A 21,992-nucleotide genomic window follows, 5' to 3' on the forward strand; every position below is an offset into this window, starting at 1 on the left:
AAGCTTGCTAATATTGTTCCCCATTCAAATCGCAAGAAAAAGAATTTGTTCTGGAAGTTATGATCAAAGAGCAGCAGTAATGCTTCATGTTTGCTTTTTTTCCTAATGATTTAAACAAGTTATTTGTTCCTGTCCTGTGCTCTGGCAGCCTGAAATGCATGGAGGTGGTGTTAGCTGTTTTGCAGTAACAGATGCCTTCTTTTCCTTTTCCCAGCTCACATATTTGTTTTAAACATATCCATCAATTTCTCTAAGACTTTGTAACAGTGTTTAATTTGAAAATCCAGAAGTTATCTGTTTCCATACAGTAGTATAGTTAGGAAAGAAAATTCAGATTGGCCCAATTTATGCTGTACAAGCAGTAAATGTACTTCTGCTACAGAAAATCACTCCATTTGTACTCTTTTGAATGAATGAGCAATCAAAGTGATAAATTTCATGCTTTTTGTTTTTCCCTCAGAAAGGGCTATTAAAAAATGATTCATACATTTATTTTCAATTCAGTACTCACCTGGATTCTGTTCTGAGATTTGCGTAAGCTGCATCCTACTTGTGGTTCTGGTACCCATTTCAGCATGAGTTGGCTCAGCTGAAGGCACTGGGGTTTGCACCACGTGAATAAGTTGATTTCTGCCCTGGACCACACGTATATTCCCCATGTGCTGTGTACAAACACCCTGTGGTGAGTAAACACTGGTCCAAGGGGTCCCATCAAAGCCTATCATTGACAGAACTGGTTTTGGATGAGGCAATGAACTTGGGCCTCCCTTTGCATCCATGAAACAATCTTCTGCTTTAGGAAAACTGACTCAGAAGCTTATTTGCCAGTAGATTTCCGTGCTGAACAAATGAATGCAGGGAGTAAGGAGAACTAAGCACAACAGCAGATGTAGGTAAGGAGTTAATAGCCCAGAAGGAGCAATGAAAGTTTTAGGATGTGGAGGTTTTTCCCCATTGCAGTGTTACAACTCTCCTATATTGTGAAAGGGAAGATGATTAACCATAGCTGTGTTGCTGTAATGTTATAAAATGGATGGGACTGTATTTTTCAATGACTATCTAATAATCCAGTAGCATGGATAACTAACTGCAGATTTCTCTGCATGACAAGACTAAGTTGTAATAACAGCTTGGGAATAATTCCGGTACATTTTTCCATTAGCAAAAGTTTAATTTCTGGAACTCTGACAGGTTTTTAAAGTAACATAGCCATTTCTTACCACTGAAACCCACATCTTTACTACAAAGCCAAACTGTTCTCTCTGAAACCGCACTATGCATGTTGTAACAGTACTCTCCCACAGATGATGAATACTTAGGACATATTTTTCCATGTGAATCATCCATTCACTTAAAAATAATTTCTCTTATTAAACACAATACAACCATGTGACACATTTTGTAGGTTTGTCTCTCCTTTTCATTAGCTTACCAATGGGTTTTTACTGCCACAAATAATTTTCTGATGATTTCATTATTTTTTGTCTTTACCCCTCCCTCCTCTTCTTTTCAGTTTAATAGAAAGCAGTTTCCAGCCTCACTTTGTTGCAAGCACAGCTCAGTAAAGTCAGTGACCAAGAACTGGTCCTGCAGTGAGATGAGTGCAAATACAACTGTAGTGTTCCTTGAAACCAATGGTCACACAGCTGTATATAAAGGTGCCTGACTGCATTTCTCTGCTGGATAAAGCCCTTAAAGAGAGAGCCATCATTGCAATTCCAAACCCTGATTCTTGAAGAAAACAGTCTCCACAAATTTTTGTACTTTCCTTCAGAACTAGAAGGTTACAAGGGGGTATGAAAAGCATGTGTTGTTGTAATGCTGGTGCTCTGGGTGAGCATCCATCACCAGATGCTGAGCCTTGCCACAGGTGATATGGTTTTCATGGTTATTATCTGACTGCTTCATAGCCCCAGATAAAAGATAAACAACATCCTAAGTTCCAGGACTGATTAGTTTTGATAATTGTTCTGCTGCTTGCTTTGTGCAATTTACTTCTATAAATACACACTAGGGGAATCATTTGTCTAGTGTACCATGGCACAGTAATTTCCTATATAATTTTATCCTACTGCTGCAGGAACTCATTTGAGCAATTGTTAATTAATCATTAGCAGTCATTAACTTTGGGTAGCAATGATTGCTAATCAAGATTTTCATGCTGCATTTTTTATTTCTGAAGGTTCCTAATTAATCAAATTAGTAAGATTTTTTGTTATTTGAAAAAATGAAACAGTATGTTTCTAGCAGAACTGTTAGTTGCATCTTTGACTTTAAAATCTTTGCATGCCTTCACTCTGGCTGCTTTTTTGCCACATAAATTGCTGGAAAATATTTTGCAGTTTAAATTAACAATGCTCTCCCATTGTTCATACTGTTGGCAATTATGCTGCTAGGAATAACCATGAAAGTCATGACACCACTCCAACTATTTCCCTTATGGTTAATTTTCTTTGCCTCATACATCATGCCTTTGAAAAAAAAGAAAAAACCCTAGATATTTATAGTACTTTTAATATCAGCTTTTTCTCAGTGGTGTAGCTAATAATAATCTACTTTTCTATTAGTGTACCCTTGTGGCTCATCACTGCCATGCTTGTAGATGAGGTAGATGTTGCTACCTCAAGATTTTGTGCAGATCTTCAATGGAGGAACATATAATTCTGATTTTCTCTTGCACTGAAGTGACTTTGCAGAGTCCCCTTAGAAAGAGTGGAGTGGCACAACCCATGGATGACACAGGGATGAAAAGTTTCCCTTAGGGAAAAAAGCTTGGCCAGGTGTCTCTGCTTTCCTTCCTGCACCCCTTTGCCTGCTACCCTGGGTAGCAATGGTGGTGGGAAGGAAGGAGTAAAGGTTGAGCAGAGCTGCAGCTGGGCTGTGCCACATCTCCAGCAAGGACCTTCCCCCTCTGCAGCTTGGCCAGGCTGCATCAGACCCGCACAGAACTCAGGATAATCATGTGGGACAAATGGGAATTAGAGAGTGAAATATTTCCCCTTTCTGAGGTGGTGGAGAAGCAGCCCAGAAGCTGTCAGGTTAGCAGTGGAACCTCTGCAAGGACAATGGGCGACAGGATCAGCTCTTGCACCCTGGCTTTAGGCAAGAAACTCCCTTCTGTGTGCCTTCATTCTGGCCAGAAATGTTAATAATTAACTCACAGGGCTGTGAAGTACTCGAATAAGAAAAGAGCAGCATGTTTGAGCAGCACCTAAATCCAGCTGAGCCTGCCTCCGTGACACCAGGGCGAGCTGCTGTGACCCACCAGCCTTGGGATGCAGAGACTATCCACTCCTGTCACTGTGGTTACTGGGATAACCTGATCACACACTTCCCTCGCTGGGGGCTGCAGAGACTAAGGCTGGCAAGTCCCTTGACAGTGAAATGCTATTGAATTGCACTAACACTTTATCACTGCTGCTTGCTCCACAAATAGTTGCTATTACCTCCATACACATTTCCTATAGAGCTGCAGATTGCAAAGCTATGAAAAGTAAAAGGCTGAATTCAGGGTGATCTTTTTCCCAAGGAATTCCAGAGGAATGAACAATAATTTGCCACTAATTGCAAAGAAGCTTTGATAAAAACTCTGAACAGATTCCCAACAGCACATATTTTCCAGAGGCTGCCTGGTAATTTTCAGTAAAACCCAAGAACAATATGACTATTAACTTCTATGTTAAATGTCATCCAGATTTGTTCACATCGTTCTCCTCTGCACTGTATCTTTTCTGGGCATGCTTTCATAATTTATGGTGTGTGGCCACATTTGGGCTTGCTCAGTTTTACACCCATGGAAAAACACTAGATGAAGGTCAAATGAAGCCCACAGGGATGGTGATTATCTTTCCCATTTAAGTCTTCTTTTAAAAGAATCAAAGTTACCTTTTAGCCTGTGGCTTCATTTGTAGACAGATGGCATCTGCACAGACCTCTTCCCATGTAAAGGTGCAGTCAGTATTTCCTTGAAAGGAACAATGTCACGAGCAGTGATGACATTTGATGGCACGGTGAACTCCACAGGGATGACTGGTGGCACTGTGTGAAATGTGTGCCAGGGTGTGCTAAATAATGGGATGTGCTTATTAAGCTTATTAACCCCAAACCTCTTTGTGCTTGGCTGCTGCTATTGTTTGATGGTTGTAAATATTCAGAAAATTGCCAGGTATTTGTGAGGCTGTGCTGAAGGCTTCCCACCTCTAGTAATGCTGTTTCATTGTTGTGAACATTATACAAGGTGCAGCTTGGGTCTGCTTAGATTTGTTGCCATTTAAACTTCCAATAGCAGTAATCAATACCAGATGACTTAAGTTACCAGCCAAAGAGACCAGTGGATGGTTGAAACAATTTGTAATACCTCATGGGAAAGTTAATTGTTCAAATTATTCAGCAAATATTGCAAGTTCTCAGACAAAGAGAACATTTGACTATTTCGTCATCATGAAAGATCTAGGTCTGTGCAGAAAATTATTTAAATTAATATTTCAACTGACTCATGTTTTATTTCTTCTGTGTAGCTGGCCTGGTTTTGTCCTATTGATAGAGGAAGTAAAAAATGTATGAACGTGTTCTGATTCCCCAATTCCCTACTTAATAAAGCTTATAAAAAAATTAGAAACAAGCTTTAAGGCACATCCTGCTGTGTGGTTAGTTCTCTTAAGAAGATTAGCAGACAATTCTAGCTGTGATGTGATCCCAGCTGCCAGTGGCTCAAAGGTTGGGATGCACAAGTCATTAAAAAAATATAGTTGTTGATATTTTTAAGTTGCCTAAATTAGGAGAGGTCCTGATATTGCCTGAACTGGGAGATATGCACCATAGTCATTAGTTCAAATTCTTTGCTGCCATAAAGCCACAGAAAGAAACACAACTGACTCTAAAGATCTAGAAAAACCTTTAGCACAAGACTTTTAATTTCAAAATAAAAATAACAGCTATTATAGTTTTGTGTTTAAATAATAAGGGTCAGTGCAGATGAGATTCTTTGTATGATACATTGTATTTGCTAAGCATGTATGTAAGGCTTATTGTCTGTGTCCTGCTCCAACTCATGACTTTGGTGTGGCCACCACTCTTTTTGGCTATATGTTGGTCTGAAGGTACTAAAGACAAATTTTGTATGAGTCTCTTACAATTTAAATGTACTCTGATTTAAAATGTAGGAAAATGGTAGATGCTGGTGTGTTTTTTTCCTGAAAAAACACATGTTGGTGTAATTTTTTTGTGGATGAGAACGTGACCAGGTAGAGCAGCAAGCAGTACCAAGAGAGGAGATCATGTTTTTCCTGGGGAGAGCAGTTTTCCCCTGCATTAAGTTACAGAAGCTGGTTTGTGGGGTCGAGCTGAAGAGCCAGGGTGTCTCTCAGGTTTCTGGAAGCTTTTGCCCAAAAGGACGTGCTCAATTTAACTGCACTTGAACATTCAATCAAATGATAACTCAAGCTTCCTTAAATACCTGAAAATCTGGTGTGGATGCTTTCCACATACTTGATCAAAGGTGTGTATCTTACCCGTGGGATCAGCAAAGATAAGGATTGAAGGCTTGAAAACCATTGCAAATGTTTGCTGCTGGTCTTTTTTAAAAGAAAATCCATTATAGCTGCAATTCAGTGGCAGGCATAAAGTAAAGATGCACAGGTGAGACAAGCCCTGGTAAAGGGCTGAGCGGGTCAGCCTTCCCCATTCACATCTCAGCCTCTGAGTAGGTTCTGCTACAAAAAACAATGGCTACTGATATATTCATTGAACTGGAATAGTCAAAACACAATGTGTCAACTTCAGTCTAACAACAGGGAAAAAACAGCCAAACAATACACCACAATAACACCCACTATTAAACAAAAAAATCTGGTTTGCATCAAGACAAATTACAAATCTGCGCCTCAATTCTCCTATTGTCAGAAAGCACTTAGGTGACAAAATGCTTATCCTTTCAAATTTTTACGCAAAATGACATAGATAGTTTTCCTCTTATTGCAAAATTTCCATATCTTCCCAGTGATTTCTCATGAGCATCTCCTCACAATGCAGACTCCACCATCTTCACAGCACGACCACCAAACTTCAACTCTTTTGTAGCTCTTGTCTTCTTATTGGGCAGAGCTGTGGCCTGTTAAGGGCAGGTCTGTTCCTAATCTTTGGTGATTAGTACAGCTGCAACTTCTCAGGTGTGAGACTACCTTCTACACTATCTTTATTTTCTTACATTTTATCCCTCCACAATAGATAGCTCTAGTATCTTCATTTTTGCTCATTTATGTCCTTTTGTGTAACAAGATATTTTTAAATGACATCCTTCTGATAACTTTATATAACAGCTATAATTTCTTTTCTCCCTTTTTTTTGCTGTGCTTTGTAAAGTCACATTACACTGCAACATTTAAAGCATGGACAGATTTTGACAGTACCTCATACCAAAGGTAATTTTCAGGAACAGAATTAATAAATGCCCAGGAAATTGCTCTTTTTGCTGTTATTGTCCATTAAATCCATGGAAATGGAGAAAAATACACTGTGAAGTTGATAAAAGACCCACCAGCTCAATCTGGTTTTTAAACGCAGAGGAAACTTCAGTGATATTTTCTGCAAGCAGGAAATTCTCGAACTAAGAAAATTTCATTCAGAAACCACTAATATAAATGGTTTGCCCTCTATTCTGCATATAAGTTTTCCATGTTTTTGTCCTTGTATTTGGTGGTCCATTTGAGGCCAGGCAGATTTTGTAAGGCCAAAACCTCAGTTGTCATTGGATTTATGAATAAATTTTGCTCCAATAAGGAGCTCTAAAAGAAGTGAAGCAGTATGATATTTCTTCTATAGGAAACAAATAATCTTCCACGAACTAAAAACCTTTATTTTTTTGTTGCTTAATAATAGTATTATATTCTCTTCCTGATTTACATGTTTTGGCCCTTCCAAATACCCTTTATCTTCCAATTAGTTCCCCCATTACATGTATAATTAAAGACAAATCAGATTATGGTGATTAGCATATATTATAAGTCATTTTACTAATTTCTGAGGGCATATTCCTACAAGGGATAACATAGAAATTAGAAGACTAATTAGGCCAAAATTACCTTTGCTAATGAATCTAAGCAGTACTTAAATCCTCGAACAAAAGAGACATTTTTGTGCTTTGGAGGTTGAAGGTATGGTTCTTAGGAACCAACTTTAGGGAAAAAATCTGTGTTTCTAGATATTGAAACGGCTCAGCTCCAAAACACCTGAGCAAATTCTCTGAAAATCCGCTGCCATTGGGTCTAACTGTGGGTGCTGGAGACTCTCATAAAACAGCTCTCTGTGAAGTACAGCTCTTTCCTCTGCTCTTGGGACTCACAAGGAAAAAGAAGAAGGGTTCAGGAGTGAATGCCAAATTTTATTTGTGATGTGAGGTTATGATCAGGCAAGAGCAGCAGCACCCCAGCAGCAGGGCAAAGGCAGGGTGTGTGTTTATGTGATTGCCCCTGTTTCCCAGGCATAGTTGCATGAGCAGTTGATGCAGTGTCGTAGTCAAAGTGTCAAAGACAGAAACCTGCAGTAGAGAAGTTCTTTGTGCCTGTCTGTCCATGTCATGTGTGCACTGGTCCCACTCCCTTACTGAGAAAGAAAGTATTCTGAACTGTGGAACAGTTGTAACAGAGCAAAACATCTCTAGGTGTCAAAACACAAGCCCAGAGCTCAGGAAACCCATTGTGATTTGAGGCCATGTAATGGGTGCACAGGTTTTGAAGGTTAACTAATCCCAAACCTTCACATGCATTTGAGTTGTTGAATCTCCTTGAAATTAGGGGCCAAAATACTTTTGAGGGCTCGCATCTCAGTATCCCCGTCATGGGGTGCTCTATCTGTATAGAGGAAAAATTTATTTTCTGCTTCAGATATGCTAAGTATGCTGAAGAAGGAGGAGTTGTTCAACAGTAGAAATGAAAGGCAATAAAAGTCCTTAAGATGTACCAACTGAGAACTGCCTGAGCTGTTTCTGGGATAGGTATTTGTGCTCCTCCTGGAAAAGAGTGCTTCATCTCCTCCTTCTTAATTGGGATGTATATTCATTCCTGTTTAACAGCTGTAGTTTCAGATTATAATTACCCACTGAAAAATTGGGCCTCTGAGCTTAAGATTTCCAGACCAGGTTTTTACCTCAGATTAATTTTATTTAGATGTGTAGTTAACAAAGAGCAGCTATTCTTGTAGGCAGGAAAATCTCCCGTCATCTGAAGGAAAAAGGAAAAAAGTGATAGATTGTTTTGAACAGCTTTGGTGTCAAAATGGGTGGGAGCAAGTAAAGACTGAAATAGTATAGGAAAATAGTCCTTGGAGAGGTGACAAGACTTTCAGAATTCCAGTGAAGCTAGCCAAGGTTTGGGTATGATAGTTTCCATATGTATAGTGGTTTGCACAACCATTTCCCCATTTTCTGCATTAAATGAAGCATTGCTGCATGTGGTGATCCTTTTCTTTGCACACACTGGAAAACCTCCCCAGCTGAGGAGATGGGCTGCACCTCCAGTGCGCTGCTACAGGTGAGGGTGTGGGAGGAGTGAGCATGTAAAAGGGAACAAGCTTTAACTTGTAAACGTGTCCATTGGAAGTGATGGGGTTTGATCTGTCCGACAGCTTTTTCCTTAAAAAAATAAAGACTAGGAAAAGACCTGCTACTGAGCATGTGTTTATGTAGGCAGAGCTGACTCCCAACTGTGTGCCTCAAGCTGTTGAGGCAGCAAGCAGTATCAAAGAAAGTGAACTATTCATTTCAAGAGGAATAATATAGACTCAGAAACTGAAAGGAGAAGTAGGTAAAAGGCTTTTTGGAGGAATTGAGTCATGTAAGGGGCTTGTAACTGTTTTTCAAATCTATCTCAAGTCCAAGGGCAGTTTTCAATGTGACACTGGCAAAATAACCTTGACTTTGAAATTAACTTACCTTTCAGCACATTAACATATATTTTTTATTACCACTTTGGACTTTGAGGAAATGAAGATGATTAAACAAAGAGGAAAGCACCTTCCTCCCCATTCTCCTGACTCAATTTAAGCCAGACACCTCCCAAGCCTCAGATTCCTTTGTTTCTGCCAGCCCTCACACCCATCCCCTTCCAGGTCCTGTGGTGAGGCACTGCTGGATGGTGGATCTGTGCATAAGGTTTTCTTTCAACTGCTAGTTCCTTCTTACTTTTTTTCATCTATTCACCAGCTGCAGGAGTGTCCCTGCCCTGATGTGTGTCCTCTGAGGTACTGCCCCAAGCACAGAGCTGCTCCTCCCAAAACTGCATCACCAGAGTGCTGCCAAGGAGGGGAGAGCAAAGTACCAAGTGTGAGCAGTAGGTGCAGAAGAAATGCAAAGGAGGCTGTAGCTGAATGCATGAGTTACTTGGTAATGGGTTGGAGAGAGGAGGTAACATCCGCAGTGCACAACAAGCAGTGTGTCTGACAGAGGGGTACGCACTCCTGGCCAGACAGCAGGCCAGCAGGGGCTTGGGCTGGAAGTCCAGCTCCAGGAGTTTGCAGAAACACATCCAAGCCCAGGATGAGGTTGATGGGGTTAGGTTATATTACGCCCTTCCTTTAAGCATTTCCTTTTGGCTAGGTCAGGTTTCTGCCTCTTAACCTCCAATGCTGGCATGGTCAAGGACTGTAAATCCCTTTCTGGAAGACAGCCAGCTGAAAAGCTGGTCACTACTGTAGCAGCTTATTGTGGTTTTAGGTCTGTCTGCCTTTTCAGAAGACACTACTGCCCTCTCTGCTCCATGTAGAGTGGTCCCCAAGCCCAGTTTTTGTGGAAGAAAGCTAAATCCTAGGCAGAATTAGGTGAATGGTGTTATGCCCACTATCACTGGGCAGGGACTAAGAGACTATATAAAAAGAAAAAGCGGAGAAAATCCTGGGGGTTTAAATTCCCCCTTAGGGAATTTGTTTTACAACAATGAATGGATGAGTTCCCTTCCATTTTCCCTGGACATCACTGCCACTCAGCACCTGTGCTTCCTCTTCACCACAAAGTTTTCTTCCTATGGACTTGTACAACAGTTTGTCCTGGCACCTGTGGGCTTGGTGGTGGCCCTTTGGCAGTGACACAAAGCAGCCACAAACCACAGCTTAGGCTGAGCTCTCTGGCACTGGGAAGCCTGGACACCAAAAAATCACCATCTTCACATGGAGGAGACCTGCCTTGAGTCCAGCATGAATGGAGCAGCTGGAGACCTTCTATGATGTGTAGTTCCCAATCTTTTTTACCCCTACCTGACTGTGCTGGGGGTTGCTGTTGTTGGATTGATCTGTTTGCCCTTGTCCTCTGAAGTGGGCGCCTCTCAGAGGGGTGTCCGTGAGCTTCAGGGAGCTGGACTTGTTCATACTGACTGTCTATAACCATCACTGCAGCACATATTTAATCTCTTTGGAACATTTGCTTAGACTCAGGAAGGTTTTCTGTTAGGGCCAGCCCTAGGAGATAGCCTGATTAAGCTTGAGTGAGTGCAATTTTACTGCCTTGGGAAGAAATGGTTTCTGCAACATAACATGCAACAACTTATAAGGCTTTTCTTCCTTGTGGCACTTAGACAATATGTCAAGTGCAAAGAAATCCAACCAAATATAGAATTGAAAACATAAAGAACCTTAATTTTCTGGAAGAATTTATTGGGAGTGGGAGGTGAGAAGCAGAGCTTTTAGCTGTATTTCATTTCCCTTAGCTGTATGTGACAGTAGCTGTCTCTCATCATGGCTCTTTCCCGTAAGCATGCTCAGATGCAGCTGGAAGCTGGTTAGACTGTGACAGATGGTGCCAGACGTCTATTGTTTGGCTGGAGGTGGGTATTTTGGAATGGTTTTGCTTTGAAAACACCTCCCCTCCAAACTTTCCATTCTCTCTCAGGTCCAGGAAAGGTTTCCAGTGAGGCAGCAATCCTCATAGTGATGTAATGAGTGTAAATCTACCATTATTCCAAGATCGTTTCTATGGGCTGAAAGATGGAAAAACTCAGAAGCATTCCCATGCCTGGTTAAGCGTTACTGCTGAGCCATTGCTAGAACGTTGTGCTCCAGGACAGAGCTTTCACCAAAGAGCAGACAGACACTGCTGGTTGTGTGCAATTGCAGCTGGGTGGGAGCTCCAGCTAGGCTTACCCTAGAAATGTTGGCTGCAGCAGGAATGTTGGCTGGGGTAGAGGCATGTGTTTTAACACAGAAGATCAGTGCCAGCAGCAGCCGTAGCGAGGATGCAGCCATGCTAACACAAGTGCTCTTGCCAGCACAGTGTATACAAAGTATAAGAGCCACAGATTCCCTTTCCAGAGCTTGGCATACACTTGAGGAATTGAATTAGTGCCTCCTGTGAGGCTGTGGAGCTGAGGCCTTGGAAGAGGAGTTATTGTCTCTGAACTGGGCACAACACACGTGCCAGGGGATGGTGGCTGCTGCTGCTGTCCTGAGCACAGCCCCACAAACCAGTGGCTCCCACTGGTGCAGCAGGTTGCCCTTCAAACAGGGACAAGCTTTGGGTGCAGAAGGAGCTGGTTCTTCCTGTGCACTGGGGATTGCATGGATGGGCCTGTACTGATGTCTGGTCTACTGAGATCTCAAATCAGGACTAATCCCCATTATTGGTAAGTCCTCACAAAAATTCTGCTAAGAAGGGTAAATCTTGGTAAACAGCCTTTCCACTTGGCAAGAGTCACAGCCAGCTGGCTGAAGCAGGCTAAGATAGCTGATGTTTCTTCAAACTGAACACCCACAAGGCCCTCAAAAAGCACCCCCATCAATACGTTTCCAGAGCCAGCATATTGCAAAAGCTGAAGGGATCTTGGGGAGGAGAGATTTTGTTTGTTGCTGGGGTGCCTGACACCCTGTAAGAGCAGCTTACCTTGTTACAGGCTAGCAGGTGCCAGTGGGAGGGAATTTGTGTTCATTAGACAAATGCAAATTCCAGTGAGGAGATTAAACTTGTAAGAGTCTTATGGAAAATAAACATCCTGGTTAGGGAGGGAGGCTGGAGAAACAACACTAAGTATAACCATTGAGTGCTTTGCCTCAGCAAAGAGTATTAATGGATAACTCGATATCCAAAGTGTTAAACAAAACCTCAAAAGCCCATTTGAAAGGAGTTAAAGAAACTCTGTGTGTGTATAAGATAAGGAAAGAGGCCAACAAACACAGCACTGTTGAAGGTGCTGGGAGTGATTTAAGAAACAGGAAGATCCAAAAAGCTGTTAAGGAGACCCTTCTTGCAAGGGTAATGGGATTGTGATTTTCCCAGTCTGAGGTGCAGGATACAAGCAGGGAAAAAAAATTATTCTCAATGAAATTGTAACTATTTGAGTAGAAAGAAGCACAGCCAAAGCCCTCTGTCATTTTTCTGAAACTGAAAACTTTCTGTCTAAAGCATATGCTTTTGTGAAGGAGTAGGATGGTAGGGCAGAGGGTAAGTCCTGACAGACTTTTCTTTGAGAATCTCTCTCTCACACATGAAAAAAGAAAAGAAAAAAGAAAAAAGAAAAGAAAAGAAAAAGCAGCAAGTATTTTGGCCAGCCAACTTCACTTTTGTTCCTGAAAAGATTATGGGATATGTCTTCTTGGAATCCATTTACAGATATGAGATGGGCAAGAGGGTACTCAGAAATAGTTGACATGGATTGCCTTCTACAACAGTGTGACTGTGTGGAGAAGGAGAGCCATGTAGGCAATACACTATGACTTTATTTATGATCTTGGTGCCATCCATTACCCACTGCATTCTCATGTGAAAGCTGAAGAAATATGGGCTGGAGAAACAAAATGCTTGGTGGACTGAGGAGCAGTGAACCTCTGGACTCAAAGGGTGGCTTACATCTGATCGGCTGTCACTTATGAGAGGAGTACTGAAGATGTTGCTATCGTTTCTATCAGCAGCCTGAATGATTTCACAGAATGAACCATCAGTGAATTTATACAAGATATTTAATTAAAATTAACATTTGATGAGATGAGTGGCAGAGCTTCAATCTAAAACACGCTTGCTAAACATAAGAACCAGTCCAACCTAAACAGCTCAAATAATTTAATAAGGAGAATTGCAGAGTTCTGCACCTGTTGCAGAATAACCCCATGCATCAGCACAGGCTGGGAAGTGACTGGCTAGTGGCAGTCCTGCTCAGAAAGTCCTGGGCGTTCATGGGGGATGGATGCTGAAAAGGCACTCTCATTGCAGATAAGTCAACCACTATCTTGCCTGCAAATAAGACAAAACCTAATGTAGCTTTCCATCAAGAAGAGTCTTGGGATGGCAGCACTCCTGCTTTGAGAACAAGATTGGGGTAGATGGCATATAAAGATACATTCTAACCCACATATCCATGGTCCTATAGCTTCAATATCAACAGCAGCTTAGTCTTTAAATGTTGTTTTTTTCCCAGCAAATATGTATGAAAGACTCCACTCTGTAGGTATACATCTAGTGTGAAATTTAGACAGTATTTCAATTTTCCACATAGAGCCATCTCCCTCCCCAGGCAAGAACACTTACCATGAAATCATAAGGTAGACAGAGGAATATGAATGTGTTGTGTGAAAGTTGGGAGTTGGGCCAGTTACACACTTACCCTGGATATTTCTGGTTGTCTTAAAACTGTTTGCTTTATAGCTTAGCTAATTGATGTTGGTTGTTATGAGTCTTGATAGCTGGGAGGGACTCGGTATAGTTCCTTCTAGTTTTCATTACTGGCCCATATAATTACAGTTAATAAAAGCAATGATTTCTTAAAGTGCACTTAGTGTATTCCAGGTGTCCTCAGACAAGAGAACAGTATGTCCTGTTAAACACACAGCCTTTACAGCAGCAGCATAAACTCTAATGTTCTCCTCTGAATCATGGGAGAGGATAATGGAGCACATTCCTTGCTGAGAACAGCGTTTGGAAATTATTTTCTCCATCTTGCTCTGGTTACCCAAAACCCATTTTGGTATACTCATTCATACACCCACTCTCTTTCTAAACTGAAAATGGAATGCTTTGTGCTTTTGGGATTAGTGACTTGAGCACAGCCACTGAGATGAGATCAAAGCTCGTGGGAGAATGATGAGCTGGACTTTATCCAAATAAAAACAGAACAGAAACCTTCTCAAGAGTCCTGTTGCTGCAGTGGCATGAACACCTTTGGCCCAAATTCATCCCATCATATCATAGGCAGTTAATGAGGCATCTAAATTAAGAGTCTAAATGCTTTAAGTTCTCTTATTCTTGTAGTCAAGGTACCTGGAATGTGGTTTATTCATCTTAAAACCTGAATTACTCTTTCAGACTGTCTCTCACTGGATGCTCAGGAAGCCTTGGGTGACTCAGGGAGGCACTCCAAAACTTTCATTTTGGTATGAAATTCAGGATCTAGATATTTTTCCACAGAAAGATTACAGGTTGTGGTTAATTCTGTTGGTTGTATGATTTGATGCTATGAGCCAGCCTGGGGCTGACTCACTGCTGACTTCCTCTATTCCATTTAGAGGCTGCTACAGAGGAAACAAAGGAGCCAGTAACCTCAGTGACTCTGCTGTGGACAGATGGGCAAGAAATTAGCTAAAGGTAAGATCAGAACTTGAAAAATAGTTCCACAGATGAGCATGCACAGAAACCTAGCACTGTCAACATGCTGCAGCTGTCCCCCCTCCATCTCCTTCCCTCTCTTTCCTTCTTGGAGGCATCAGACAGGCTGTGAGAGCAGTATGGTTTGTTGCATTGGTCTGCATGTATTGAGAGCAGACTTGCAAGATTTCCACAAGCTTCTTTGTACATGCAGTGACTCTGACTCTGTTGCTCGCTGTTTGAGACTCGGAGCCGTAAATAGGTGGAGAAAGACCTGCCATAGAGATCTAGTAGCACTTATCTTCTTGCCTCTCCACCTCTTTCTTTTGTCTTCCTTCAGTCTCTGTATGATCCAATCCCACTGGGCATGCAAGTGTCCAGGAAACTTCCCAGCCTGACCATTCACATGGCTCTCTGGCCATCACACTCCTAACAGATTTTCACTGCTGGGACTGAAGCCCCTTCACAGCTCTAGGGAGCCCACAGGTGCCCTGCCTGACTCCCTGCAAACTCCATTTACACTCAGACCAGGTTTCCTGACTGGTTCAACTGCAGGTTTTCCCCAGCAGCATCTCAGGTGTCTCATTCCATAAAACCACAGTGCAGTAACACAGAAACAGCCTAAGCTGGTGTCGCTGAAGAGAGATCTCCCAACCAAGGAACCCCATGGGTTTCATACCCTCACAGTCTACTTGTGCTCTTCTCCTGAGACCTCCTTTCCTGCTCCCTCCCTCAGTGTCCATCCAGCTGGCTGATGCCTCTGGTATTTGTGCACTATGTTATCCAAAGGGTTGGCAGTTCCTGGCCTCTCGTCTTGGACTCCCACCAAAGCTCCACCTGTACCTCAGTGTTCATCTCCCCCAGCAGCGAACTGCCTGCACCAGGTGTGCTCCTCAACACAAACGTGACCTGATGGGCTGTTCCCTGGCCTGTGCCCCCTTCAGCTGGGCTCTTTCAGAAGGCTGTGAGATGGTTGGGGTAACATCCTTCTGTGCACCATTTTGCACACTAAGTGTGTTGAGGATGATGACATTTAGCTTTCCTTAGGGTTGGATTGCCCCCTGCTAATGCTTTCTTTACCAGCAGCTTATGTGGACTTCTCTTGGACCTGAGCTGATGCAATCATGTTATTTCTCAGCATCATCTCCAAGTAGTTCTGAAGGATGGCACTGTATTTCTTCTCCCATTAAAAGGAATGCAGTGATATCTCCCATTTATCACACTCACCAGGAATTTTTCTGAACACACTAGTTGTGTCATACTTTAAGAAAAGTATTTATTGCCAGTGTATGGACAGAAACAGAAAGGGGCACCACAGAGACAAAACACATCCCAAGCCTCAAGAGCTGATTCTATGAAATAACGGTGTTGCTACTCATAAAAGATGCTGGCTTTCCTGTTCAGATGTCCAAACACACATTTACCTTTTGTTTCATGCAGATACTAACTTGTTTGAAGTCGCAAGCACATGCTGAGTGTTAGTTTCCTTCTTTTCTTGTTTCAAAGTGTACGCACCATGTCTGTATAAAAGTATCTCTGAGTGTAGGAAATCCTTCTTCCTTTCATTGTGCATGTATTGGCCATGCGATCCATTTGTATAAACAAAAAGGGAAATTTTGAAAAAGTGGAAGGAAAATCTCAAACACTTAATTGAATTAACACATATTTTGCCTTTCAATAGATTGTATTTATCTAATTTTCCAGTGTTCCACTTCTGGAACTTTCCACACATTCCTGAGGGACCCAAATTTTCCCCTGGGGACTCAAGGTATTGGATTAATCAGGAATGACTCAGATATCTGTGTAAGCCTGGCTGCAGGCAGAGTGGGCTCCACCTCACTGGAAATCATCTGGACGATGTCTATTATATAAAGAAATAGAAATTCTTAGTTCATCTAGGCAGAAATAAGTAGTGCAGAGACAAACAGCTGTTGCAGTACTCAGGAGAGCTCTTTCAGACTCCCACCCAGGGACAGCCCCAGCTCATGGGGAGTGTGAGCATCCAGCCTCAGCTGCATGCTGGAACTGGGCAGCTTGGCAGCATCCAGCCTTCCAGCTGCATAGCTCCAGGAACCTGGAGCAGCTGCACAGCACCCAGCCTTCCAGCTGCACAGCTCCAGGAACCTGGAGCAGCTGCACAGCCTCCAGCCTTCTAGCTGTACAGCTCCAGGAACCTGGAGCAGCTGCACAGCACCCAGCCTTTCAGCTGTACAGCTCCAGGAACCTGGAGCAGCTGCACAGCACCCAGCCTTCCAGCTGCACAGCTCCAGGAACCTGGAGCAGCTGCACAGCACCCAGCCTTCCAGCTGCATAGCTCCAGGAACCTGGAGCAGCTGCAGAGCCTCCAGCCTTCCAGCTGCACAGCTCCAGGAACCTGGAGCAGCTGCACAGCACCCAGCCTTCCAGCTGCATAGCTCCAGAAACCTGGAGCAGCTGCACAGCATCCAGGCCAGAGCATGGCTGGCCAGCACAGGGGACAGCAACAATGGCCACCAACGTGCAACCAAGTGTTTCCATAGGACTTTGAAGTGCTTTTTCTTTTTCATAAATAGCTTGCTGCCTTGCTTTCCCAAAGAAGCACAGAACATGTTTTACTTCCCAAGGACACCCATGTGCCCGTTGGCAGGAAGGAAACACCTGTGGAGATGAGCAAGTATAGTGAGGGGCTTTTGCTCTGTTCTGGTTTGTGGGAATTTATTGCACGCCACTTTAAGGTTTTATATAAAATGAGTAGTGTGCTAATGTCCTGGCCTTCAGGAATGTTTCAGGACTGGGATTTTCCATTTGTTTTAATTTTTGCTAGTTGTGCTTGAGATGCCAAGGAAAATTACTTGGGCAGGGGGGAAGCTGCTGAGGCACTGCTGAGCAATGCCCAGATCCCACCAGCCTGCCTGGATCCCAGGCCTGTGTCTGGTCAGACTGAAGAGTGTGCCCAAACTGATCAGGTGCAGGCTGCCTCCAGGGCACCTGGCAGCACCTGGAAGGCAGCATCTTGGCACTCCCACTCTGTGCAATGCCCACACATTGTGTGGCACTACCACCCACACCTGATGTGACACAAATGGCAGGGGCCAGGGCTCCAGGGCTCGGTGCACTCCCGGCTGCTCCAGTCCCCAAGGTGACTTGGCACAGCCTGGGCAAATGAACAGCTGAGAGAAAGGGGCCACAGAGACGAAACACAAAGCTACTCTTGGAATGCTGGCTGCCCAAGCTGATTCTGGAGAATGTTTTGGAGACTCATGGGGCTTTAAACTGTGGTAATTCAATATTTAAAAACAAATAGGTTCTCCTGCCCCACTTATCCACTAGACGATGACGTTGATCCAAAGTGTTCATGGTGACAAAGGCCTATTCAGAGCGATAGGGGCTTTGAATCCTGCCTGTCAACATTTAACATATGTCTGCTTGGAAATCAGTGCTGCAGGCCTCATCTGGCAGGGACGGTTTCAGAAGAGCCCAAATTTGTCTGTAAAAGAATGGCAGGAGGGTACTCTGTGGTATTTCTAATCCCAGTTGCTATAAACTATAACAGGGTCTGCAATGCTGTAGTTGTTCAGGTAGGCGCCTTGGCAGTTGTTTTCTTCTCCTGGCATTTTCCTTTTATTTTTTCTTGAAATGCACATAAAAGAAATAATATTTTATTTTATGGAATTGGTCAGAAACTGGGAAAAAAAATCAATTAGAGCAGAGGCTGATCCTGTTTTGAAGGAACTTCTCCCCATTGCTCTCTCTTCTCCAGGGCTGGCAGCTCTCTTCATTCCCAGGCATTCTCTTCATTCCCAGCTTGTAATGTCTGAGATGAAGTGCTATTAAATGTAATTAATAGCATAGTTTAGGAGACAAAATCTACAACCTTGGTGGTATCTATAAGAACAGGTGCTTAAAAGCTGCATTGAAAAAGAGAAGTCCATTTATCCAAGTGTAGCAAACCTATGCTTAGTAATGGTTTCTGTCCAACTCAATCTCCATGCCCTACTGTTAAAACCCAGGAACCTGGTAAAGTATTTATTTCCAAAAAACCTTTTTTCTTCCTACTGTCTGAAAATTGCCTCTTAGTTTTAAATTATGATTTTGAAACATGCCAGAAAATAATTTTCCTGCATTAGTTATTCATTCTGCCTTAAGAATATATAAAAAGCAGATGGGAATAATTTTCTCTTACTTGGTCCAAATATTTCAACAAGTGGGTTATTTTTCTTACCAGTCTTTGGGCTCCCTGCTGTTCTTAGCAGGATTATTTGGATAAATAAACTGATCCAACTTTGACCCTTTACTAACCATTCACCTGTGGCAGAACATGCAGAAATTAAGGGAAAGAAAGGATGTCTGTTCTGGTGAGAAGTGAGCTAATATTGCTTTACTATGAAAAGATATACAATTATTTTGTCTGAAGCAAAAAAATCACGCATTTTTGGCAGAAATATCCTGGTTTATTTCTGATGTAGTTGAAAAACACCAAAACATTAACAGGTTGGAACAGTTTGGGAAGGAAAAAGAAGGAAGGCTTACTCTAACTACCTTATGGTTTACAGATGCTTCAGGTAGGCATATAGACATCTCCTTTGTTTCAGACTTATCCCCGTAGGATTTTGTCAGTGTTCAAACTCATTTTTTCTTTAAGGCTTTGTCTACCTTAGCTACAATTGGAGGAAAGCAGGATACAGTCTAGCATACAGCAAAAGCAAGACAAAAACAAACAGTGAGACAAAACCAGTTTCCGCTGTAGACAGGAAAGGAAAATTTTCAAAAAGTGAAATGATGAATAAAATAGGACAGACATCCTCCTTGTTCTTCAGGTCTGAGTGAATTAACAATAAAAAGATACCTACATCAGTGATCAGACACTGATACCTATATCACTGATAGGTTTCAATGACAATACTGAGGTGCAGATCCTGAACAAGGGAAGTTAAAATCTGAGCAGTGCTGTAAGTATGCAGGTCACAAAAGAGGTGCAGGTAAAATTCACATATATCATCCTTCTATTGCTTCCCAAGCTCTGATCCCCAAGGAGCTGAAGCTGTAGTAAAATGTTGCGGTGGGATGTACCAACCTTTAGGATTAAATGTTTTAAGAATTTAAGAAGGGGTTGAGGAGATGCTCCTGAGGAGCAGGGCAGAGTGATGAGGAGTGGTTTGCAGCAAGCAAAGAGCACTTGTCTCTTTGGCTCTCAGCATTGCATTTGTCCTTGGTGCCAGGCCCTGTGAATTTGGCACAGTAATTTATCATCCTGTAAACAGGGAGCTGGTTCCAACTGTGAATTCCAGGAGCAGGCATATAATCATAATGTTTTTACCAACTCCTTCAGCTAGAACTGCATTAGGACATTAGTTAACTATGGTAACTGAAAACCTAGACAGATCTTTAAAACAAATTTTTCTCAAGCAATCCTCTTATTTTATATATAAAGTACTAATTAAAAATAATTCAAGATGTGGAAGAGTGTGTAGGTAATTACATTGTACTATAATTTCTCTTTATATTCAATATTGTGGGAATAAACCAAGGAGACAGAGGTATATTTGACAAGAGGTAGAGGAGATGACCCTACTCAAGATCATTTTGTTTCTGTATGGGACATGTGTCACAGCTGCAGTAGAGTCCTGCTCTGGATGAGAATGGTGTGCAACGTAATTTCAATGAAATATTTAAGACCCTGTTCCCAATGTGAATGTGGTCCAATGAACACTGTGTACTAGTCCCATTAACGTTGACTGTGTAGTGACATTGGATAAATCATTGCATCTCTTTGTGCATAAGCTCATCTACAAAATGTCTTCCTCACAGATATGTAGTGAAGATTCATTAGTTACTGCTTACAAAGTGCTTTGAAGACATAAATAAATACTGTTATTACTTTAACAATGCTGAAGTTTTGAGATCAAGAGGGCATTATAGCCTCTGCATCCCACTGCCAGCTGGGGCCTGCAGTGCCTGTCCATAGTAAATGCACCTTTCACATTGGTGTTTGCACACAGCTGTTATCTTCTGCTGAATGCCGTTATAAATCTACATGGTCACTGGCTATACACTGACTATGAGTGCCCAGTCTTTTATAGCAATTAAGGAACAAATTACAATCATTTTTGCAAAAATTGTACACTAGAGATGAAAACCTTCTGCATGCACTGGTGTGATTTGGCACTCCAAGCAAATACAGGGTGATTTGGTTTCAATCATTCCTTCATTCATCTAAACCATAGCACTTCATTTCCATGGCAAACAGCAGAATCATATCTGAACCAGGGGATGCCATTAAAATGAAAGAAGTTTGAAATTCATAAATTTATTTAATGCCAAATCCCTGGGACACAATGGCATTGTTGTGTCTTTTCTGAACTTTCAGATGAATTTACTAAACTGATATATTTACACTTAGACTGTAGTTTAATATGCGACAGGAGATCTCTCTAGCGCAATGAAACCATAGAAATCTTGATCAGAACTATTGAAAAAATATGCTTTTTCATAAAACCTGACTAAAAATAGTATAAGTTGCTGAATATTAGATTTCCACCAATTAAAGTTAAATTGGACTTTGTCCCAAATTGGATGTTAACTTATATTTAGGGGTTTTTTTTGCCAAAAGGAACAGCACTGGAAAACAGCATGGAAATATAGAGGGGCTAAAAACTAGTGGTTTGACATTGTTTCCATGTTGATAAGCGTACAGTTACAATGATGCCTCCATTTCCCTGTGTTCTTCTGTTCCTTTATATTAGAGACTAATGTGTTCATTTCCACCACGAAGGGAGACATTGATGGAGCTATGGGGCACAACAGCTGTGTGTATGGAATGACACAAAATGGTCCATGAAAAAGTGGATGGGGCTACTTTCCTTTACCAAGAAGGGTTAACCGGAAAGAAAGGAGATCATGAAAACCATGAGCACCATTCACTGATGACAAAACAAGCAGAGAAGCCACAGGTTTTTTGACTTTGCTGCCATCTAGCAGAAGATGGACAGCCTGACATCCACCCACCCAGTGGGACAGAGAAGAATATTAGATTGCTGAGGTAGCTGGGGGATAATGTGGGTTATGGTTCAGGTCTGAGCTGGCCACTCTGGCTAGTTGACTCTTAAAAGGTGGCTTTTTTCTGGAAGGGCAGATTCAGAAGCAGAACTAGCTGAGACTCACTCCTGTTGCTGGAGGAGTGAAACAGGCTGGTCTCCCCTGTTGGCACTGTTGGATTGAAGGAGATGTGCACCCAAAAGAACAAGACGTAGGAAAATTCAGGTATGCCCTCTAAAGACAAACCTTCTGAGCAAGGTAGGAGCCATTTTCAATTCTGGGGAAAGGAAAGCACTCTTTGTTTGTACAAACCACATTTAAAAATAATCAGTTAATAGTATCAGTCACCTTCATCAAGGTTTGGTCAAGGCATATGCTAAAAAACCCTCTAGCTTGTAAGACATTTCAAGCAAGTCATTAGCTGATT

The sequence above is a fragment of the Zonotrichia leucophrys genome, chromosome 1A (assembly GCF_028769735.1).
Source record: "Zonotrichia leucophrys gambelii isolate GWCS_2022_RI chromosome 1A, RI_Zleu_2.0, whole genome shotgun sequence".
NCBI classification, from domain to species: domain Eukaryota; kingdom Metazoa; phylum Chordata; class Aves; order Passeriformes; family Passerellidae; genus Zonotrichia; species Zonotrichia leucophrys.